Raw genomic sequence first — 25,345 nt, 5'->3', positions numbered from 1 at the left:
TGAGAATACTAGGTATAGAAGAAGGCGAAGAAATACAGCTCAAAGATACAGAAGATATATTCAAGAAAATAATAGAAGAAAACTTCCCTAACCTAAAAAAAGATATGCCTATAAAAGTACAAGAATCTTACAGAACACCAAATTGATCGGACCACAAAAGGAAGTCGCCTTGCCACATAATAATCAAAATATCAAACTACAGAATAAACAGAAAACATTAAGACCAGCTAAAGAAAAAGGCCAAGTAATATACATAGGCACACCTATTCGAATTACACACAACTTCTCAATGGAAACAATGAAAGCCAGAAGATCCTGGACAGATGTCTTACAAATGCTAAAGGAACAAGGATGCCACCCCAGACTTCTGTAACCAGCAAAGCTTTCAGTTAGCATAGATGGAGAAGACAAGCTATTCAACGCCAAAACCACATTTAAACAATACATATCCACGAAACCAGTCCTACAGAAAGTACTGGAAGGAAAACTTCAACCCAACAAAGATAATTACACTCACAAAGACATAGGCAATAGATGATCCCACTTTACCAAACACCAAAAGAAAAAGGGAGAGAAACACACACATAATACCACCACCACCAATAAATCCAAAACAAACAAGAATCGACAATCAATGGTCATTAATATCCCTCAATGTCTACAGTCTCAACTTGCCTATGAAGAGACACAGACTAACAGAATGGATACGAAGGTAAAACCCATCCTTCTGCTGCATACAAGAAAAACATCTCAACATCAAAAACAGACATTACTTCAGAGTAAATGGTTGAGAAAAGATTTTCCAACCAATCGGACCCAAGACACAAGCTGGTGTAGCAAACCTAGTATCTAACAAATTAGATTTCAAATTAAAATCAATCAAAAGAGATGAAGAAGGACATTTCATATTCGTCACTGGAATAGACCATCAAGATAAAGTCTCAATTCTGAAAATCTATGCCCTAAATACAAAGGCACCCACATTCATCAAAGAAATATTACTAAAGCTCAAATTGCACATAAAATCTCACACACTAGTAGTAGGAGACTTCAACATTCCACTCTCACAACTAGACAGGATCTCCAGACATAAACTTAACAAACAAAAGAACTAACAGAAGTTATGACCCAATTGGGTTTAACAGACATCTATAGAACATTCCATCCAAACACAAAAGAATATACCTTCTCAGCGCCACATGGAATCTTCTGTAAAATCAACCACATAATTGGAAACATAGCAAACTTCCATAGATACAAGAAAAATTGGGATAACACCCTGTATCTTATCAGACCACAATACTGTAAAATTAGAATTCAACAACAACAAAATTGCAGAAACCCTACAAAGTCATGTGTCGTGGAAGGTCAATGCAATATGGAATATATTTATGTACCAGAATAAGAACTTACACAGAAATGCTGAGGAGTCAGAAGCATGGCAGGCTTCCAGAGGAAGAGAGGAGTAGAAGAGGGATTTGTTTCTCTCTCACTTCCTTTTACCTTCACCTGTCCTAAATTTCCTTATCCTCAACCTTGGGGCAGATAGCTTTGTGGGGCTCACCCCTACTCTCATGGAAATTGAACCATCCCTGGGTCAAGGAAGAAATAAAAAAGAAATTAAATACTTTCTGGAATTCAATGAGAATGAAGACACAACATACCCAAACCTATGGGACATTTTGGAAGCAGTGTTAAGAGAGAAGTTCATAGCACTAAGTGCCCACATGAATAAACTGGAAAGGAGTTACACTGGAAAATTAACAGCACAACTGAAAGCTCTAGAACACAAAGAAGCAAATTCCCAGGAGGAGTAGATGCCAGGAAATAATCAAACCGAGGGCTGAAATCAATTAAGTAAAACCGGGAAACCATTGCAAAGAATCAATGCAACAAAGAGTTGGTTCTTTGAGAATATCAACGGAATAGACAAACCTTTATCCAAATTAACCAAAAGACAGAGAGAAAGCATGCTAATTAACAAAATCAGAAATGAAAAGGGAGACATAACAACAGACACTGAGGAAATCCAGAGAATCATCAGGTCATACTTTGAAAACCTGTAGTTCACAAAATTCAAAAATTTAAAGGAAATGGACAATTTTCTGAATAGATATTGAGTGCCAAAATTAAATCAAGAACCTAAACAGGCCTATAACCCCTAATGAAATAGAGGTAGTCATGAAAAGTCTCACAACCAAAAACAGCCAAGGCCCAAATGGCTTCAGTGCATAATTCTACCAGAAATTCAAAGAAGGGCTAATTCCAATACTCCTCAAAGTGTTCCACACACTAGAAGCAGGAGGTTCGCTGGATATCCTCAGTGTTCCTTGTTATGTACCCCTTTTTATTTCTGATTTTGTTAATTTGCATGTTCACACTCTGCTGTTTTGTAAGTTTGGACAAAGGTTTGTCTATCTTGTTGAACCAACTCTTTGTTACATTGATTCTTTGTATTGTTTTCCTAGTTTCTACTTTCTTGATTTCAGCCCTCAGCTTGATTATTTCCTGGCGTCTACTCCTCCTGGGGGAGTTTGCTTCTTTGTGTTCTGGAGCTTCCAGCTGTGCTGTTAATTCTCTAGTATAACTGTTCTCCTGTTTCTTCATGTGGGCACTTAGTGCTATGAACTTCCCTCTTAAAACTGCTTTCAAAGTGTCCCTTAAGTTTGGGTATGCTGTGTCTTCATTCTCATTGAATTCTAGGAAATCTTTAATTTCTTTTTTATTTCTTCTGTGACCCAAGAATGGTGCAATTGCACATTATTCAATTTCCATGAGTTTGTAGGGTTTCTGCAATTTGTGTTGTTGTTGAATTCTAATTTTAACGCATGGTGATCTGATAAGATGCATGGAGTTATTCCAATTTTTTGTAGCTGCTGAGGTTTGATACATTGCCAAGTGGGTGGTCGATTTTTGAGAAGGTTCAATGTGGTGGTGAGAACAAGGTAATTCTTTTTTATTTGGAAGGAATGTTCTATAGATGTCTGTTGATCCCAGCTGGGTCTACTTCTATTAGTTCCTTTGCTTCTTTGTGAAGTTTCTATCTAGTAGTCCTCTCTAGTGGTGAGATTGGGGTATTGAAGTCTCCTACTATAAATGTGTAGGGCTTCACATGTGATGTGAGTTTCAGTAATGTTTCTTTTAGGAACATGGATGCCTTTGTATTTGGGGCATAGATGTTCAGAAGAGACTTCATCTTGGTGGATTTCTCCTGTGATGAGTATGAAATAACCTCCTTCATCTCTTTTGATTAATTTTATTTTAAATCTAATATGTTGCATATTAGGATTGCTACCCCCACTTGTTTCTTGGGTCCATTTGATTGGAAAATCTTTTCCCAACCCTTAACTCTGAGGTAATGTCTGTCTTTGAGGCCGAGTTGTGTTTCTTGTATGCAGCAGAAGGATGGGTTCTGCCTACAAATTCATTCTGTTAGTCTGTGTCTTTTTATGGACAAATTAAGATCATTAATATTGAGGGATATTAATGACCATTGATTGCTCATTCTTGTTTGTTTTAGAATGGTTGTTATTGTTGGAATTATATCTAGATTTCCACCCCTTTTTCTTTTGGCTGTTGGTAAGAAGGGATTATCTATTGCCTATGTTTTTCTGGTTGTAGTTAACTTCCTTGGGTTGGAGTTTTCCTTCCAGAACTTTCTGTAGGACTGGGTTAGTGGATACGTATTGTTTGAATCTAGTTTTGTCATGGAATATCTTGTTTTCTTCATCTATAGTGATTGAAAGCTTTGGTGGGCATAGAACTCTGGGATGGCATCCGTGGTCTCTTAGTGTTGATAGAGTCTCTATCCAGGACCTTCTGGCTTTCAGAGTTTCCATGGAGGAGTCAGGTGTAATTCTGATAGGCTTGCCTTTATATGTAACTTGGCCTTTTTCCTTGTCTGCTCTTAATATTCTTTCTTTATTCTGTATGTTTGAGGTCTTGATTATTATGTGACTAGGGGATTTTTAATGTTTTTATTATATATTTATATTAGAAACAAGCTTGCTTCCCATGTCAGTCCCATTTCCCTCTCTCTCCCCACCATGCCCACTTCCCCCCACCAGCCCTCCACCCAATCCCTACTCCATTCCCTAGAGAGGGTAAGGCCCTCCATGGGGGATCTCTAGAGTCTGTCATTTCATTATGGGGAGGACTCAGGCCCTCCCCCAAGTGTACAGGTTGAAAGGGCATCCCTCATTGTGGGATGGGCATCCAATTCCATTTGTGTGCCAGGGATAAATACTGATCTACTACGCAAAGCCCTATAGATTGCCTAGGTCTCCTCACTGACACCCACATTCAGGGGGTCTGGATCAGTCCCATGCTGGCCCCTCAGCCATCAGTCTGGGGTCCAAGATCTCTCCCTTGTTTAGGTCAGCTGTTTCTCTGGGTTTCACCAGCCCAGTCTTGACCCCCTTTGCTCATCACTCCTCCCTCTCTGTCACTGGGTTCCATGAGTTCAGTTCAGTGTTTAGCTGTGGGTGCTTGCTTCTGCTTCCGTCTGTCACTGGATGGAAGTTCTAGGATTGTAAGATAGTCACCAAAATCATTGTTAGGAAGGAGCATTTAAAGTAGTGTGTCCTCTACTGCTTAGTTTGCTAGTTGGTGTCATCCTTTTAGATCTCTGGAGATCTCACTAGAGCCAGATCTCTCCTCAAACCTAGAATGACTCCCTCTATTATGGTATCTCTCATCCTGCTCTCCTCTATTCTTCCCCCAACTCAACCTTCTTGCTCCCCCAAGTACTCCTCTCCCCTCCTCTTCTCCCTGTCTCTTTTTCCTGGCTTCCCTTCCTCCCCCATGCTCCCAATCTGCTCAGGAGATCTTGTCTCATTCCACCTTCTCTGGGGTACCATGTATATCTCTCTTAAGATCCTTCCTGTTTCAAGGGAGTTTTTTTGTGGTCCATTCTATTTGGTGTTCTGTAAGTATCTTGTACCTTCATTGGCGTATCTTTCTTTAGGTTGGGAAAGTTTTCTTCTATGGTTTTGTTGAATATGTTTTCTGTCCCTTTGAAGTGGTTTTCTTCACATTCTTCTATACCTATTATTCTTAGGTTTGGTCTTTTCACAGTGTCCCAATTTCCTGGATATTTTGTCTTAGGGATTTGTTGAACATAAGATTTTCTTTGGTCAATGAATCTATTTCCCCTAGTATATCTTTAACACCTGAGATTTTATCTTCCATCTCATGTATTCTGTTAGTTATTCTTGCATCTGTAGTTCCTGACCATTTCCCCAGCTTTTCTATTTCCAGCATTCCTTTAGATTGGTTTTTTTATTGTCTCTATTTCAGCTTTCAATCCTTGCACTTTTTGAATTGTTTCTTGCAATTTTTGCTTTGTTTTTCATCTCTTTCTTGCATTTGATGGATTTTTTGGTTTGTTTTTTCTTCCATTTCTTGCATTCTTTTGGTTTGTTTTTTCTTCCATTTCTTTAAGGGATTTTCTCATATCCTCTTTGAGGGCCTCTATCATTTTCATGAAGTTGTTTTTAAGGTCTTTCTCACCTACTTCATCTGCATTAAGCTGTTCAGGTCTTGCGGGTGTAGAGTCTCTAGACTCTGGATGTGTCCTATTGGTTTTTCTGTTGCTGGGTGTATTTTTATATTGTCTCCTTTCCATCATTTCTTCCAGTGGGTGCAGAAGGAGTCTTCCTCTCCTGGTGGGTGTGTGACCATGGTTCCTTTCTGGTGGGTGTGAGCAGGTCCAATATTCTGGTGGCTTTCCTTCTGCATGGATGGAAGCAGTCCTAGTACCAGGACCTTGGCAATCTTTGGGTAGGCTGGATCCTGTCAGGATGGGATTCACAGTGTGCAGTCCCCAGTTCTCCAGTGGTTCTGCTCAGGGCACCGGAAGTTAGGCTCTCTTGTCCTGTGGTTGGAGAATGAGACTTGGATGTTGGCAGTCTCTGGGTGGGCTGGCTACTGCTGGGATGGGAGCTTCAGGGCCCAGTACCCTGGCCTCTGCTAGCTCACAAAATCTTTTTTATTCTTTCTTATGTTTATTTTTGTGAAGACCTGCAGAGGCTACCCTTTGTAAATACAAACACAAAGGTGAAGCATGTAACCAGGTAGATCAACTCCTCAGCTGCATCAGAGTGGGCTAACTTCCTACTAAAGAGGAATTTAGTAGAAGCTCACATTAAAATGTGGACCAGATTGCACAAGAAAGTATTTTATGAGCATATTTGTCATCAGTAATGATGTGAGATGCTGAATAAAATTCAAAAACATGTTTATTGGGTGCTTACAGTCATCAAATAAAGGAATTTTCAAGTAGTATGGGAAAAAAAGACATCCAGCCAAGTGTCCTCTAATATATATATCTCAAAAAGTGACACTGGCTGCAAAAATGATCTGGGTTTTGCAGATTTTTGTGAATACTACACAGCAGAGTTTTCTTAGAAGATAACACAAGTAATCATACATGTATGTCTTAGCTCTAGTCATCAGAAGTGACAGGTGAATTTTTTGAACGCATCCAACCATTCAGTAATGATTGCTGAAAATATCAGGATAGGAATTTTTTAAATGAAATCTAAGTTGATCAAGGATCAGTACCATAAGTCAACTATATCTAGTGTGGATGGTAAAGCAATCATGCATTAACTGTAGCAGTTCTCAACCTGTGGCATGCTGGTAAGAAATAAAACCAACAAAACTTCCAAACATCCAAAAATAGTTCTCAGCTAGCCTCAACCTAGCGTTCAAAATAGCAAAAACCATGAGAAAATAAATATTGTATTTCCATCTACTTTCCCTTGAAACTTTTCTTCCCCTGCCACTTCTGTCACCCCTATCTGTGACTTCCACCAGCCTCAAGTCTTTTGGAATGGACTTTATGTTCCCAGGGTTTCCCAAAACCTTCAATGAGCACATCTGTGGCAGAAGCTTCAGATGAAGTTACACTCAAAGGGGAAACCATCTGAGAAGATGTTATATATTGCTTATTTTCTTTCTTTTTTGCTTTTTATTTTTTATTATTTTAATTTTAAATAGCTTGCTTTACATATCAATTCAAAGGCCATGCTTACCGAAAAGCAAGCAGAGAAACCATAGTAACCCCAAAACGCTTTTGATACATTTACTTTACCCACATATAAAATATGAAGCAAGATAAGAAATTCAGTTTTCTTTGCCACAAAATGATTCCAACATGTCTGTCTACTGGGCTCTTAGTAAATTTTCCATCAATAGACAATGCTTGGGATACCATATAGAGATATACATCAAAAACCCTAAGTTAGTTCCTTAACATAGTTTCCTGAAAACTACTTCAGTGATATATAGTTTGCTCTGTTTATGGATTTACTGATTTCTAAAAACACATTAAAATGTATTGTTTAAAAATATATTCAGAATTTGAGCACAAATTTCTCATAAATACACATATATTCCTAACAATTTACTTGCTAGAGCCATTCAAATGAATTTTCACGAATTCGTTCAGTAGGTTAACTTTGTGGGATACTGACTACCCCCAACTGTTACTCCCAGTCTTAGCAGCTAACTCAAATGAGTCTGTCTAATAGTAGAAGTGCAGGACAAAATGGCAAATTGTATTTTTATGAAACCGGCTTACACTGAATTGATTTGGGGCAGATCAGCTTACTTCCTCATATGTGATAGATCAGCATAAAACCAAAATTTATATAAAATTGGTCAATGGTCTCAACCAGGGAAAATCATATTCCCTGTGGACATTTTGCAATGTCTCGAACTAATTTTGGTTCTCATAACTGAAAACTGGACATTTTTACTGTAATCTAATTGGTAAAGTCCAGAAGCTGATAAACACAGGGCAAGTAAAAAACGGTGTGTGAGAGAGAGAGAGAGAGAGAGAGAGAGAGAGAGAGAGAGAGAGTTAGTCAACACACAAAAGTTAAACCTAGTGTGAGCAATCGTAAGATATAGAGGACATCATCTCAATCTCTTTATATAAATTTTGTGTAAGCATTCCTACTATACAATGTTAAAATAAAGATGTTACTTAACTGTTTTCACATCTACTAAGCTCTAAGCAATGAACAGTGAATGTGTCCTGAGTAGTTGTTTTGTATATTTGGATTGGCCAACTCAACAGTTTTCATACGCCTGGTCAAAAAAATATCTAAAGGTAAAGACAAGGAGGTAAAGGCCAAGATGTACTAGGAAACTCTCCAGGTCCACTCACTGCATGTGGCTCTTTGGACCTAAATCCATGTTTTCATAGCTTTCAGAGGGAACTAGGCATTTCCCACTACCGCTCTGCCACACATATGTGTTTAATCATGTTTCCATGTTTGAACAGGAACTAGGAAGGAAGAGAAAATGACTCATTTCTTTTTCTTTTTTTTCTACCTCCCCTTCCTCTATAAGGTACATAATTCCATCCATAAGAAGGAATATTATGTGATATAAGAACTTTTACATTATTTGAGATAAAGAATAAAACTTTAGAAACTTCACATAAGACTATAGTTACTGTGAACACAATACTGAGCTGTTTAAACAAGCCCAAAATTCTGAGAAATAGTTTTTACTCAGAAAATAAAATTTTCCATTTTTAAAGGCACAAGTGTGCACTAATCCCTGATCCTGGTTAAGAACCTTTCATAGATCCTCCTCTGTGGGGTCCAGGCACTGGAGATAAAAAAGATAGAAAAAAAAGTGTAGCCTGTTTTTCCAGAGACCCTGTTCCTTACTAGGACCACACCAGTTGAAAGTGGCCAGAGAAAAGAAAATTAGCTAGTGTCTTGAAAGCAATTCTCTTCATTGTATGGGAGTCAAAGCAAAAATCCTGGAGTGGAAACAGAAAGATGATTTTATGGTATTGGTGGACGGAACAAACAGCTTAACTGAATAGGAGAAAGTCCAACACCTCCCTTTACAGGGTCCAGCTACTCCAGGACACCAGCTTGGATTTCCTAAGATGAGAAATGGCCAGACAAGTGTGAGATAAATCAGTTGAGCAAGAGAGGAGACGGTGACGTTATCCTGACCTGTCTCCAGCCTGTCTCACAGAGGAACGGAGGATGAGGCAAATGTAGGAGTTGGGAAAGGCTCCACAAGTTGTCTAAATCTATGCTCTTCATTTTGGAGATGAGGAAACAGATGTTCCAAGGCTAAGACATGCATGTATTATCACATGCTAATAAAAGTTATAATCAAGCTTGAGTACCCCCAAGCAAGTATCCTTTTGACCTCATGACCACTTTTGAGAAAGTACCTAAACCTTATGTGCTCTTTTGGCTAAATCATCTCCACTTTCTTTACCATGGTTTCTCAGTAGGGTTTGCGGTACTTGAGATCTGATGCTTTGGAATAAAAAGATGATATGTAAAGTAAAATACATTGGTAAACAGCATATGTAATTTACAAAGCAATAGTCTCTAAATACAAGTTCAAATTATTGATTTTATGCACAAGTTATGAGATTTTACCACCCATACACTTTTGAGCTTTCGAATCAACCTTCAAATTAGTGTACTAGTAGTACTCAGTGCCTTCAAACACTGTTAAAATATTTTTGAGGTTAAACATTATGACATGAACTCTACAGGCATATCCATATGGAATCTATTGTTTAATTGGCCAACTGATAGCTGTTGCAACATCTAGAATATTATGAGAATATAATTATAACAAGACTAGCCTAGGCATTCAGGAATAAGCACAAACCTTCAATGCACAGTCATATACTCTTTCTTTTGTAAGACTCATGAGAGTAACACCACGTGTTCCCAGAGGCATGATGAAGAGTCAATTTCTCTCTCTCTCTCTCCAATTTAATTCAGCTGTGAACAATGAAATAAAATTAAAATATTGGCTTCTCGAATTTTCAGCTTTCCTATTAATACTTTCTGATGCAGTTTCCATCCTCTTTTAAGGCAGCCAAAAGTGAACATACTGTATAATGGTGCTCACTAAATGGATCCAAAGGCAAAAAATTGTTTAGCAAGTCACACAGAAAGAAGTTACAAAGGATCTATAAATAGTCATGATTTTAAAATGAATCCAGTCAGTTCTAGTTCTGAAAGAAATGACGTGTAGTGATCATTTTAAATATATCTGGTTAATTCTAGTGCATTGAAATTAGAGCAAATATGAGCATCTTTGTGGTGAATCTCAAAGTGGGTCTCAGAGTACTTTGTGAAACTGGAGCAAAGACATAAGGCAGTGATTTTTGAGTCCCAAAGACCAAGTGTTAAGAGTTCTACCCAAGATCATGGCCTGCTCATCTCAAAGGGAACCTCTGAACCCTTGGCTGAGGTCAGGGTAAACTGGGTGGGGACAGGCCTAGCTTCACCCCTGAGGACTCCCAGAGCTCGAGTATTGTGAGGCCTGTATACAATTTTTCAACATTACTGTGAAAGTTCTTCTTTAAAACATCTATTCTTTCTAGATGCTGTTTAAACATGCATAATGCATATTAAAAGTAGAGTTATTAAATACATTTATAATTACCTTTTTTAAAATTCATATTGAGCATGTTCAGGGAGGGAGTAGGAACCAACACAAAACTCTTTATACCTTTGTGTTAGTAGTTAATTTAAAATTTTCTCTGGAAACATTACACTTGCATAGACTTGACCACTGAGTTGATAGAGATGTGGTAACTTAAGGTGAGACCTGATTTTATTTAGGAGACATTTTCTGATTATAGCCTTCATTGGGTGTGTGTAATTTATTCAATAAAAGGTATGTGGTGGAAAACTTAAGTCCTCATTGAAAGCATCTTTCTAAATGTTTAAAAGTTCATACTGTGCTTTTAAATATAGCCTATATTTTACAAATAGAGGCTAGTACAATGTGCGTTGGGGATATTTTCATTACTTTATGGAAGTGGTTGCATTTGCAGAATGGCACATTAAACCTGACATCATGGTGCAGATGCTGTCACTTACACAAGACCTCTGACTTTTTTGAACACAGTGGCATGAGAATGAGACTTTGTACTTCTACTTTATTATGCTAGCAACAGCTGTACATCTATAATATTCAGATAAAGCAAGAGTTTCCTTTGTAAATTTGGTAAAGGTTCCAGAGTTGCTTTTACAAATTATATTCAAAGGACTGTTGCTAGTGGCTAGTAAATGTTCCATGGGCATTTCAATCAGGCATACACATACCACATAGTTTCAATCACCTGAACTGGAACTGTATTATACACACAGTATTGAAAAGGACATATCCAACTGAACAGCTTTTACTAAATGACTTTGGCTTTGGGTGCTTATTTTTCTTTCTATAATGTATGCTAATGTGTGATTTCTGGATAAATACAACCAACAAAAGACAAATCAAGATGAATTAAATAATTTTAATAGACCCCACAACATTCAGTAAGATAGAAGCATCTATTAAAAGTTTCCCAATTTAAAACATGAAAAAGATTATATTTTAAAGAGTCTCAGGAAGTGGATAGTTTTTCAAGAAATGATCAAAGAGAATCTCCAAATATTCTCAACAAAATTGTCCTGCTCTCCATCTCATAGCCTCTCTTGAACTGTAAATGTGCTTCGAAAGGCCTGTAAGACACTACCACAATCTTCCATATGTGCTATGCTAGATCTAAAGAAGCACTTAGAATTAGCACTACCACACATCACACAAACACACATTAGTTATAATGACTAAATAAGAGATGAAATATAAAAGCTGGCAGAGATGCAGAGAAAGTGGGAATACTTTTCTGCAGATATAGTCATTAAAAATGTTCAGTATAATGGTCCCTCAAAAATCCCTGGACATAGGATTACCATGATCCAGCAAGCCTATGTCTGTTTATATATACAAAAGAATTGAAGTCAGCATGTTGAAAGAGACATCTGCACTCCTATGTTTATTAAAGCATGACTCAAATAGCTAGTCAGTTTGCAGATGAATGGGTAAATAACATGGGTTTGACTCAGGCTTCCAAAGGAGGAAAACTTTTCCTTTGTAATGACATTGATGGACCTGAAGGACATTGTGCTAACAAGTGGAACAAGCCAAGCCCAGAATTACCACATGATCTCCTTTATGTGTGACATCTAAGAAAGCTAATTTACATAAAGTAGAAAGCAAAATAGTGGTCAAAAGTAAAAGGTGTAGTAAAAAGGCTGAAGGCAGGGGATTGAGTTTTTGAGAGATGTTGTTCAAGGGAACAATGTTTCAACTAGACATAGGGAATAAGTTTTCAAGACTTAAAGTCCACACAGTTAAGATACTTCAAAATTGCTTAAACAATAAAATTTAGCTATTCTTCAAAATAAAAACATGTATAAAATAGATGCACTAGTTTAATACAATATTTCTCATATGTGTATATATATATGAAAATATTTTCCTTGAATACCACAAGTATATATGATCAATATTTGGCAAATAAATCAAAATTTCAAACAAACAAACAAAAAATTAGGCTCATCAGATAGTCATCCATATATCTAGTAGAAAGCAAAGACCAGATCAGACAACAAAATTCACAAGCACTTCTATCTGTGGTCATCCATTTAATGTTAAACTATTTACATCCTCCTGGGGATGCTCTTAGCCAATGGCTAGCCAGTAAATATTTATGAAAGACCCAGTTTCCTATGGTAGACACTATGAAATACTATTCCCTCCAGCATTCTCCAAGAGATGTGGATATACTCCAAGAGACAATACCTTAGCTGTTGTTATTGTCCCTTTCTTGGCCTAATATTCCCATTTCCTACTCAGTTGTCCCCAGAAGACTTATTCAATAAATGCCAGTGTCCAACTCAGGTTCTGCTTCTGAGGAAATATCCCAAGAGAGAAGTTTACATTTTAGGAATTGGTAGAATTCACATAATCAAGATGCCAAGTTTTTCTTCATATATAGAAATATCTAGAACATGGAGCCAGGTATCGTCCTGAGCTAGCATCAGCAAAAATGCCTCAGATCATGTTCATTCAGCCTGTCTGACTTGTAAGTTGCCTGCCTGTCCTGTTTCCATTGCTTTAGTCTGCGAGTTCCATGTAACAGACTCAGCAGTATCTCCAATGATTCCCATCCATCATGCCCAGAATTTGAAGGCAAGGGAAACTTGTCAAAGAGCACAGAGCTTGCAGTGGAAGGCTAAGTCTGGATTATCCAGATGGGTTCAGTCTAACCACCTGAATTCTGGAAAGTGGGTAACTGTCTCAGATATGGTCATGGAAATATATGAAGGACAGGAGGTCAGCAAGATGCCCCACCTCTGGCTTTGAAGATGAATGACAGGACTACAAACAAAGCTCTGAATTCTGGAAAAAGCAAGGAAAAGGACTATTCCCTGGACTCTAGAAAGGAATAAAGCCTTTCCATACCTTTCATTTTTACCTCAGAGAAATTTACTTGAATTCTGACCTACAGAACTCTAGCATAATTTTGCCTATGATCTGTTAGAAGAACTACATAAAACCAAAATGGTGCATTCCATGTAAGCAGTGGTTCTGCCTTGTTTGTCACTGTACCTTCCATATCTACTACTGTCTAATATATAAAAATCATTAACCAGGGCTTGATCAATCATGCAGTTGATGAAGTGTTTGTTTTACAAATATAAAGACTTGAATTTAGTCCCCATAAAAAAAGCAAAAACTTCCATGTGTGATGACATGCACTGTAATCCCAATGCTAGGCAAGCAGACACATGCAAATACCTGAGACTTGCTAGTCAGCCAAGCGAGCCTACTTGTTGAGCCCCAGGCCAACTAGAACCTGTCTCAATCACAGCAGAGATGGTTTCTAAGGAACAACAGCCATGGTTGTCCTCTGGCCTCCACTAATACACCTCTACACACACGAGCACTCTCACACAGAGAGATATCTGCACAAGCATACGCGCGCGTGCACACACACACACACACACACACACACACACACGGAGAGAGTATCGCATTGAATAGGACCTTGTTGAACTAATATATGGAAGTATTAATAAAATGATACATCTAAACTTTAATGAAAAAAACTTCAAATAAGCAATTGACACTTCATTTCCTCTTAGAAGTCACTGTGAATATAGAAACATATATTACAACTCAGCCAATATCTTTTAACACTAAGAAGGAGTTATAGTGTTTTCCTTGGATCTTTTCTAATCAGTGTAGACTTGTAATTACTTTAGCCCCCTTTCAAATGCTTTCTTAAGTAAATCAGACAGAATTGACCTCAGTATTCTGTTACTTCTTCTGAAAATTACAACATATAATAATATTTTTCCATAGGCAGGATGATAGAATTGTGTTTCATGGTGAATTTTTGAGATATAATAACATGAGAGGGCTTGTACTCTATGTGTATAATCTTCGTACAGGTCTTCCCAATGTTTTTGCAGTCCTTCCTCTATCTTGGGAGACAGAGAAAAAACTTAATATAAGAAGTGCATATCTGATTACAATGTTAGTAGAAAGACTATTCTGACTGCAACATAGAGGTATAGATTCTTGCTCAGCTCATATTTTATTGTAATGTTTCTGAGGTTAGGATTATGTATTCTAAAACTTGTATATGTCTTATATATAGCATTTAAATGTCTAAATTTGTTTTTGTACCTTAGACTAAAATAGGTGAAGGATAGAAGTATTTTATTAGAGTTTTAAATGCTCTGTCAATGTTTTAGTTCATGGCAGAGCACTTGCCTAGTATGGAAGAGGCTTTGAATTTGATCCACATCAGCACACACAAAAAAGTCAAGGGCAGGGAGAGATTCTTTGACAGAAACCCTACTAGCTTGAATGAAATATGTTAAAATAATAATTTAAAGCAGAACTAGATTCCATAGGAACATTCAGAAAATATAAAAAACCTGACTCGAGATGCCCTTATGCCAATACTTAGGACATAAGACAAACTAAGTTACAGAAAGAATGCGCCCAGTGTAGTTACTTATCAGTTACTTTAAGGTGGGATGAGGAGATCTACATACTGACTTGTTGACATTTTTCTCCCTCCCCAGTCCCCCATCCTCTTCTTCTTTTTGGAAACAGGGTCTTAACTTATGCTAGAGCATGTCAGCCTGACTCAAACTTGTCATGTAGCTGAGGATGACCTTGGACATCCTCCTTCCTCTACCTCCTGAGTACAGAATCAAAGGTATGTGCTACAGCTCCAAATGTTGACATTTTTTGATAGAATGAAATAAACAAGCACACCAAACATTTTGAGAGTAAAGAAAAGGAAGATTTTAACCAAAAACATGATTAAAACTACCAGTAACAGAATGAAGTAGAAATTTTTGTTGTTGTTGTTTTTTGTTTGTTTGTTTTGTTTTGCTGATTAACTTAATATGGTGGGCCAAATAACCAGCAGACTCTCTCAGCTTCGACAAGGTATATGTGAGCTTCAGATCCTACTCTAGTTTCAGGGAACACTGCAGAGTGATTACCCAGGCTGACAATAGAAATGAATATTCCTTTTGAATCTATGCAGTGGACAATGGAAGTACTGATCTGGATAGAGTCGATGATATCTCAGGTTATGTGATAACCTTTCTTTGTACACACACACACACACACACACACACACACACACACACACTGCTTAGCTCTTTGTCACAAAGCCAGTGACTCCAGAATCAAATGATCAATGAGTGAGGGCTCCAGGCTGGAATGAAAATTTGCATGCAACAGACAACCCAGCTGGGTTTAAAACATTGAGAAATACAGCCACCTGTTGGACTCTGCCTGCTATCACACTTTGTTCCCCATTTCTCTTTTAATACTCTTTGTATTGTTTGAAAAGACTGAACTCTTTTCTTTCATGAGAAAAATATGAAGAATAAATAAAAACACTGTTAGGGGAAACAAAGATGACAAAATCAGGTGACTTCCTTATTTTGTCTGTTACAACAATGGGTCTTTAAGTCAACACACTTTTCTAGCCTAAGGAAGCCAACAAAAACTTTCACTATAAAGAAAAACAGTAAATGAATGAGCTTTTTAAAAACTTCTTCTTTCGAAGGACTGGGAAATGGGTCAGTGAGTAGAACTGAACAAAAATGAGGACAAGAGTGTCAATCCCCAGTACTCAAGTAGAAAACTGGCTGTTACCACATGCCACAAACGCACCGGTAACTACTGTCCTGCGGTGCAATAGGGACAGGCAGAACTGTGAAACATGCTGGCTGGCACTGGCTGTAGGATCAGTAAGAGAGTCCACCTCAAGAGAATAAGGTGGAAAGTGACAGAGATGGGTACTTCATGTCCTTCTTAGGCCTCCACACGCATGTGTACACACACACACACACACACACACACACACACACACACACACACACACACACAGCTTCTTCCTCAAAAATAAAAGTCAGGAATTTATTGGGTTTTGTTTGGTGGGGTTGCTTTTTTGTTGTTGTTCTTATTACTCTATCACTGTCCTATAGAGCAGAAATTATCAAACATTCTTGTAATGTTTTTAAAATAGCAGGTAATTTGGATTTTGAAGGATATAAGTATCGTTTTCTCTTTTGGTGAGAGATTAAAGTGATTTATTTTGGTTATTAAAATGCTTTCATGTGTAAATGCATAATTAATTTATTACTACAAAGTTAATTAACATATCCAGTTTTTCATATGTTGAGAACTCTGAAGACCTATTATTTTAGGAAAGTTCAACTATACAACAAGAAATAACTAGCTGTACAGTCTCTATGTTGAACATTATATCTATATCTCTAGAAACTATTCACTCTGTATAACTGAGACTTCATGTCTGCTGATCAATGCTTTCGATTCCCTATCCCCAATATTTCTGGTAACCATCATTCTACTCTCTATTTTCTTAAATCTGTTTAGATTCCATAGATAAGTTGAATCACATAGTCATTTTCTTGGTCTATCTGCCTTATTTCACAACTTGTCCTCCAGGTTCATCCAATATCACAAATGTCAGGAATTTCATTCATAATAAGGAAATAAATGACTATTATTGTGTGATTATAAAATCTTGTTGACAAAAACAGATGGTAGGGCACTGAATTGTAGCTTAGTAGTATAATGTGTGAGACAAAGGGGAGTCAGATATATTGATGGCAATAACAGCAGGGTAGACAGGTAACACTGAGGTATGGCATGAGGGAGGAAATAACTCAGCTCAATGAAAAAAACTGAAGAAAGTAAGAAAAATAAACAAAGATACAGACCAGATTCAAAAACTGTCCAGGATAGATGATCTAGAGGAACAGTGCCAGTGTCCATGAGAGAAGAGGAATATGGGAAGTGAAGTAGATGTAGACAAGAAATTCACTTGATGAATGTCTAGATGAACTCAGAAGTCATTAAATATAAAGTAGCAGGGTCTTCTACCATTCTGCATTATGGATCTTCAAGCATTATGATCACAGTTTTCAGTGCTACACAAAGCAATCAGAGGTTCACAGATTCCTTCCATTTGAGAAGATGAACTGAAGCCACTGAGAAAAATAACTTAGCTAGGGTTCCACAGAGTGGGAGCATGAACTCCAATTTCAGGACATCCTGTCCAATCTGTTTCCCACTTGATCCCTTGGTCGTCCAGACCAACTACAATTTGATAACTTTATCCGAATATGATTCAGCTCAAGTAATTTATGTCCATAAAATAAAGGAGGAATTAGGCCAAGTGACTTATTGGAAACAAAGCTAATAATTTATCATAAAAGTATAGCCATAAATTTGAAATGTAAAAACTCTGATATTTTATTTGATGAAAGAAAAAATAAAATAGGTCTGGAAAAATATGAAGTCAAAGTATTCCAGATGTAGTTGGTCAACATTTCTTTCTTCAAGAATAGACAAATTCCAGTTAATTTTACTAAACTTGAGGACCAATAAGACAACCTCTAATTTCCCATCATAATAACCAAGACATTCATTTTTTCATGATTATTTTATTTCAAATGTCAATGACATGAATAATTGTCTTTTAAATGGTCTACTTAGTTGCATTTTTAAGCCAACATTTTCTTGTATTTTAAATTCCACAGTTTTTCCCTTTGGAGTGTTTCTAATAAAGTTAATAACATTTTAGATTAGTCAATACTTGTTATTTACATGAATGTTTTCACCTGGGAAATACAGCATTTTTTGGTTTTAAACTTTTTATTTCACTGACCTCTGTTTATTTTGGCCAATGAGAACGGTTGTCTCACTTTACCAAAAGAGAAATCAAACTCCAGGACTTGTCTAATGAAACAATGAATTAATGACAGTTCTTGGAAAATACACCTATATTTGATTTCAAAGATTTAAACAGAGTTTTAACACCAGAATGCAATCCCTTTCCAACCTAATAAGTAGTTTCTCTGAACTCCAGGGCCAAAGACACTGGAGATGACATTCTTATGACATTTAACTGAGGAGACTTCCCTTTCCCTCACATGATCTGAATGTTCAACAATTACAAACAAAATTTGTCTTTAATGCACTGCGCTAGTAAAGAAACCTCTACAGTCTAGGAAAGTTATGAAAAATCCTTTCTATCTACTTACTTAGCAAATACTCATTGATGATGTTCCTCACCCAAGAGTTTGGAAGTAGGAGAATGGTGCCATGGATAGAAATAAGCTAGGAAGAAAAATGATAGTTATTAACTTAACCAACACCTCTTCATTCCATTTTACTTCTTGATAGTAATTCTCTATATCCCCTTCCTGCTTCTGCCTGAAAATAATCCACTCAATGTCAGCTACCAGCTAAGCATCTGTGGCAGGGGGTGGGAAGCAATGTGTCCCAGTCTGGAGCCAGGAAGGTGCACATTATTGGTGGATCAGTAGCCCTTGGAATCTACAAGGTCAGAAGAGTTTCCATGTACAGTGAGGGGAGAAGATTTGATTAAGGTGTCAGATTCTAAGTAGAAGTTAGCAGGGTTGCTTAATGAGGAATATCAGAGCTTCAGAGAGAAGCTCAAAGAGAGTGCAGGAGAGGAGTAAGCCAGTGTGAAATGTCAAAATCAATGCAGAATAAAGAGATCATCCTGATAGCAGAGATTCTCAACACAGGTCATCAGAGAGCAGTGAGACGAGCAGCTATGCAGGGGTCTCCAGGGAGACACAGAAAGTTTAGCAGGGGAAAGGGATGCACACATGGGGGCAGTTGGAGGGCATCACAGTTCATCTGGCTAAGGAAGACATGTTCATTGCTGATTGGGATAATAGAGCCAATGAAACCTGTGATTCTCTATTCTCAATCCCAGAAAAGGCCAGGTTTCTAGCTGTCAAAAAGATGTCACAATGAAAATATGAAATGAAATCTCAACTATAGTTGGTTTAGACCTTAAGAGAATTATGAAAAGGAAAAAGATGTAGGTAGACAGATAGACATAGTGGATACACAGATAAAACATCCTATCTGACTTTTCGATGAACATCAAGGAATCTGTGTCCCAAAATTCATCTGAAGTCCTTTGATCACTAAAGATGTGGTGGGAAGGAAATTCTTTTCGGATTCAGATGCAGCTGATAGCTATATTCAATATTCATCCCAGTAATGGGGTGATTTTACTTAATTATGAAATGAATTACAGGAAGTAAGCAGGCTACACATTATCTTTTATAAAAATAGTTCTCGCGGCAGGCGGCACCGCCTCCTCGTCGGGCTGGGCACAGCCTGCTGGGGCCTTTGTGTGAGGCAGCAGAGGAGGTGGGGGTGATGGTGCTCAGATCCCGCCGAGTCCGATTGACCTTGCTGACAGAGGCAACTTCCTAGGAGCTGCTAAGATGGGCATGAGAATTAAACTGCAAAGCACCAGCCACCTCGACCACCTACTGAAGGAACTCAACAAGTGCCGGCTGGCAGAGACCATGTGCGATGTCACTACCGTGATGGAGCAGCTCCTTCCCGCCCACAAGGCAGTGTTGGCCTGCGCAGCTGACTACTTCCAGAACCTCTTCTTGCATACTACGCTTGATGCCTCCCGGACCTATGTGGTGGACTTCATTACGCCTGCCAACTTTGAGAAGATTCTGAGCTTTTTCTACATCTCAGAGCTTTTCACAGACTTGATCAACGTTGGGGTCATCTATGAGGTCGCTGAGCGCCTGGAGGACCTACTTCGGGCCTGTCACTCTACGTTTCCTGACCCAGAGAGCACTGAAGTAGCTAAGTCCTTTACCCGTCATAGCCAGTCTGGTACCCTGAGGTGTCCTTCAGTAGATCCCACCCCCTCCCTTGGGGAGGTCCGGGGAAGTGGGGAACATTTTGATCCTGAGAGAAACTATGTGTTGCCTGCTGATGTTGGCGGGAACTATAAAGAGGAAGAGAGGAATGTTTCCAGTGACACTAACCACACCTTGCCCCTGCCACGACTGCCCCTGTCACCAAAGATAGAAGACCACGATGACGCCCCTGTTCCATTCACGGCTGTTCCTAGTATGGTGACCCAGCCAGTCCTGGGCAATGTCAGCGCAGGCATCCAGACTGACACGAGTTCTTGCCAGCCACACAAAGTTCAAAGCAATGGAGACTTCAGTAAAAACAGCTTCTTCACCCCGAACAGTGCCGTGGACATTGCAACCGGGACCAGTTCCTGTTTGAGCAATAGCGACCACTCCAAAGATCCAGGCTTTGGGCAGGTGGGTGAGCTCCAGCTGGAGGACCTGGGGGTTGAAGATTTGCAGTTCGAGGACCCGGCTGAAGAGATTGGGACATGTGAGGAGGTGAGCCCCTCTCTGGGAAACTGGGTCTCTTCTCAGGGGCAACTTACCCTCAGTTAAAGTGTGCTGTTTGTGGGAAAGCATTGGCCAAAGATTTCCATGTGGTCCGAGGCCACATCCTTGACCATCTGAACTTGAAGGGCCAGGCCTGCAGCATCTGTGACCAGCGCCACCTCAACCTGGGTAGCCCCACGTAGCACACGCTCCCTCATCTGGGCATCTCGGTTTTCTCCTGCTCGGCCTGTGCCAGAAGCTTTGTGGACTGGCACCTTCTGGAGAAGCACATGGCTGTGCACCAAATGCTGGAGGACGCCCGGTTCCGCTGCCACTTAAGCAGCCAGAGCTTCAGGTCCGAGGCCGCCTACCGCTACCATGTGAGCCAGCACAAATGCAGCAGTGGCCTCGACACGCGGCCTGCCCTGGGGCTGCAACACCTAGCCCTCCATAAGTGGAAGCTGCCCGCGGAGGAGTTTCTGAGTGAGGAGCCGGCTCTGCAGGATCATCCTGGGAACCGCAAGTACAGCTGCAAGGTCTGTGGCAAAAGGTTTGCCCACACAAGTGAGCTCAACTCCCACCGGCGGATCCACACAGGTGAGAAACCTTACCAGTGCAAGGTGTGTCACAATTTCTTCCGAGGTCGCTCGATCATCAAGTGCCACCTCAAGACACATTCGGGGGCACTCACGTACCGCTGTACAGTCTGGCCACCACAGTTCCACCCTTAGCCTCATGAGCAAACATGTCGGTGTGCGCAAAGGCAGCCTTCCCCCCTGACTTCACCATCCAGCAGACCTTAGTGTAAGATTATCCATTCCAAAGAGACCGAAAAGAACCCGGACAGCTGACGGGGTCTCCGCAGAGGGAGCTCCATGTGGCAGCCAGGATAGTGACTTTCTAAAGGCTGTCGGTCCTTCCCCAGCTGATGCTACAGTTTTGCCTTGCTAGGAATTCTATTCTGTGTTGTGTTGAAAGAAGAAATAGCACATAAGCTATTACCGTTTTTGAGAGGCAACAGTCCTGTTACATTTACCTCTATACCTTCTCTTGCCCACGCAGGGCTGCATTCTTGATTCTTTTGAGGCTGGTTTTAGGATCTAGTCAAGTGGCCCTTCAACTAGGTCCCCTTTGTCAGCTTCTCTAGTTTTAGTTTACTAATAGTTTTTATGCTGCTAAGAATCCGACCAATAGCCTCACCGGATGGAAGAAAAGGAGAGAGGTTTTCACTGTGGGTGTGTCTGACCTCTGGCGGGTCAGCTTATGAGAAGGTTTGGGAAAAGCGGTCGTTCAGAAGGGACTGGCACCAGGGCAGTTCATCTGGGGTTCCCACTCCCGCCTCCCGCCTCAGCAGGGACAAGGTGTCAGGAGCCGAGGGCAGCTCGGATCTCCTGACTGGAGAGTGAAAATCTCTTGGCAGTTAGATCCAAACTGAGGACCAAGCGTTCTGTTCAGGTTGGAAAGCTTTGGGTGTCCCGTGGTGCCGCCCGATGGGAGCTTGGATGGATGAAGAACTTAACTCCTCTTCTTCCTCATTTCCAAAGAAACATGATTTTTTAAAGAGTATGTCCCTGAATGTCAAGCCTTCTGTCACAAGCAGAGAGGACAGAGAGCCTCTTCGATGTAGTCATCTGCCACCTGGCCGCAGCCTTAACCGGGCGTGGTCTCCTGGGCAGGAAGAGATCCCTCTGACAGCAGCAGTCTTGCTTAATTCACATCGAGTCTGCCACTCGGGATGGTTCGACCTGCAGCGTAGGTGAGAAGACCCTGTGAGGTGGTGGAACCCGAGTGACTGGTGGTATAGCAGGGTGTGACTCTCCCACTCGGGCCTCTTGTTTACTTGGTGGCAAAGTCTGGGAGCTATAATTGCATCGCCTGCAGGTGGCGCACTTGGGTGGCAGCTGGCTTACTCCTTCCAAATGTGGCTGTTTGACTCCTTTCTTAGTCTTTGAAGGGGCCTTGCCCAAATACCGCTGGAGGAGAGGACCCTTGATCTTGCATACTTAGAAGATGGCACTTCAGTAGCTCATACTACCTCACCCTGCTCAGGTGAGCTCTGAGAGTCCCTAGTTTTGGGCTCAGCCAGCCAGCTGTCGCTGCCCTCTGTGGGACTCAGCAGCACCCAGGGCTGTTCCATAAGCAAGTAGTTTTAATTAACTCACAACGTCTTTTTAGACATTAGTATTTTTTTGTTTTGTTTTGTATACATATTACCCAGTTTCTCTTTTCAATAAATGAATTTAGGAAAATTAGTTTCTCTCAAGCAAGTAACTGTATCCACCAGATGGGTGTGCTGTGGATTTGGAGAACAGGGGTGTAACTGTGAGAGAGTATTCCAGGCCTTTTAAACAGCACATTTTCATTTCTCCAGGTGTTTTTCTAGCAGAACAAATCTAGATCAAGTCACATGAAGAAGGTTTTTGCACAGTTTTTCTTCTTCCAGCTTAGGGAGCCTCCTGTCCACATATGTTAAGACACAGAGGAAAACACAAGCTGTATCCTTGATGGGCCAGCTGCCTCTTTCCCCATCCCTGGACTGAGAAAGCCTGTGAGTTAATGCTCAGGGCACTCTGGTGGGCTCAAATGTTAAGACTGAGACAGTGGCCAGTCAAAGCCTGCCTTTTGCTATCTAAACTTGTGACATTTTTATCAGGAACTCATTGCTGTGACTTCCCATTTTCTTACACTGGGCATGTGTAACAAGCTGTAATTATGTATCTGCTCAGCTTTCCAAGACTGCTGGAGAGGAGTGAGTGTGGATGGCTGATTTGAGAGGGGTGGTACTTACTGGAGCTCAGCCAGGTTGCTGGTGAGGAGTGAGTGTGGATTTGAGAGGGGTGGTACTTACTGGAGCTCAGCCAGGTTGCTGGTGAGGAGTGAGTGTGGATGGCTGATTTGAGAGGGGTGGTACTTACTGGAGCTCAGCCAGGTTGCTGAGAGTGTTTTGAGAAACCTTTTCCTTAGCATATGGCGTCGTAGATGCTGGTTAGTCTGTCTACTTAACCTGAAACTGTGAAGTTTTCCCTTTTTGCCATAAACCAAAAAGTAGATCTTTGAAGTTTTGCCCTTTAAACACTAAGAAACCATACCCTCTGATCCCTCGAGGTTAGGTGATCGGGAGGTCCATTTGGTCCCAGTCAGACATGTAGCACGTGGAGTCAGAGGCTCATGAGGCTCATTGTCCAGGCCACGCTTCTGTGGGTTGCCCCACACTCATACCTGTCTCCCCTTCTGTGTGAAGCTGTGTTTGCTTCCCCGGAGCTAGTTCGTCCTTCTCTTGAATTGATTTACTTGAACCTTTACATGGTAGTGAGGATGCTCAAGGCTTCCTGGTGGAAGGTGATAACTGTGTTTTTGCATTTTCAGTTTTTAACTTAACACCTATTTGATTTCACTTTCTTCTCACTTTTGGGTTCCTGTTTAGCACTAGCCCCTGCTGTAATGCTTTAGAGTTCTCTTTGACCCTTGAATGCTCCATCTTTGCCTGCCCCCCTTTTGGTCTGTACTCAGGACCAGCTGCACAGTTTTCAGAACTCTCTTGTCCAGCAATCATTAGGGATATCTAAAGCCAAGCTAGGACAGTCCTAGCTTGTCTGCTAAGGGAAATTGTGATGATGGTGTGACATGCTGGCACACACAGCAAGGACTGCTGATGGCCAGAGGACAGGATGTGTCCTTGCATGCCGGTGACCCCTGATGGCTTAGCGATGCCACACACTGACTAGCAGCTCTACTGAGTGAACCCCAGTATTTGGTTCTGAGTCTTAAGACTCTGTGGAGTCCCGCAGTTCACGTTAGTTGGGAAGAAAAGAGGTGGTATTAGTGGGGGTCAGGTAAGCCTAAGGAATTAGGAAAGAATTAAATTTTACTTTATGGTGACGTATCCACAGCCCCTTGTCTACAGGGCAAGCCTGTATCTTTCAGTACTTTTTTACACCCTAGACTATTCAACTTTGAAAGTTAATATAAATCCCTTTATGGATGGACACTGAAACTGTTGGCATGGGAGGGGCCCTATGAATTAGTCTCTGCCTATCCAGGAGTACCCACACCCTCTCCCCTAAATCATTCACCAAGTGAGTCAGAAAGTGTACAACATTCATTTCACTGTGATTATCATAATCAGAACCAAAATGACGTTCGTAATGATGTTTTGACACCTTCACAATGTCTGTCCCCACCCTCCCCCACCTGGAGTAGCTCAAGTCTCTTATGAAGCAGAGAAGCTGCTGCTGTCTAATCCTTCCATTAAATTAAGAAGTGCAGACCTCCTAATATTTAAGTGTTTACTGTCTGCTGTAAAGTTTTGTATATTTTGTAAACCATTTTCCCCAAACAGTAGACATCTAAAATCATACATGTGACTCTTTTATATCCCATTGGTCAGCACAAAGTGTGGTTTTTATTTAGAATAAAAAAGAAAAAAGTTTGATAAAAAAATAAAAATAGTTTTCAACACCTGAGCACCCAGCTTCAGGTGAGCTTGGGTCCTCCTGGGGACCCAATCCCAACCCATCACCCCTCTCCCTCTATCTTCTGAGGCCTGCTCCTGGCATCAAGTGGACCTGCCCAGAGATGAAGGCAGTGAGGCCTGCCAGGCCCTACTCTTGATGTTCCCCATACCCATGTGCCTGGCTTCAGGGAAACCAGTGGAGACAGAGAGACAACACCTGCACCCACTCAAAGAAGGAATGGGAAGACGACAGTATAAGAACACACTCAGCAACAGAAAGACCAACATGACT

The 25,345-nt window shown here is 40.3% G+C and overlaps 1 pseudogene; it reads left to right on the top strand.

The window, feature by feature from the left end:
* Window positions 1–19,670: 19,670 nt before the first annotated feature.
* LOC121141775 lies at window positions 19,671–21,451 on the top strand (annotated as a pseudogene).
* Window positions 21,452–25,345: the final 3,894 nt, after the last annotated feature.

The sequence above is a fragment of the Mesocricetus auratus genome, unplaced genomic scaffold (assembly GCF_017639785.1).
Source record: "Mesocricetus auratus isolate SY011 unplaced genomic scaffold, BCM_Maur_2.0 Super-Scaffold_100008, whole genome shotgun sequence".
Lineage (NCBI taxonomy): Eukaryota > Metazoa > Chordata > Mammalia > Rodentia > Cricetidae > Mesocricetus > Mesocricetus auratus.
Note: the sequence above shows the minus strand (reverse complement) of the source record. Positions and strands in the feature narration are given on the sequence as shown.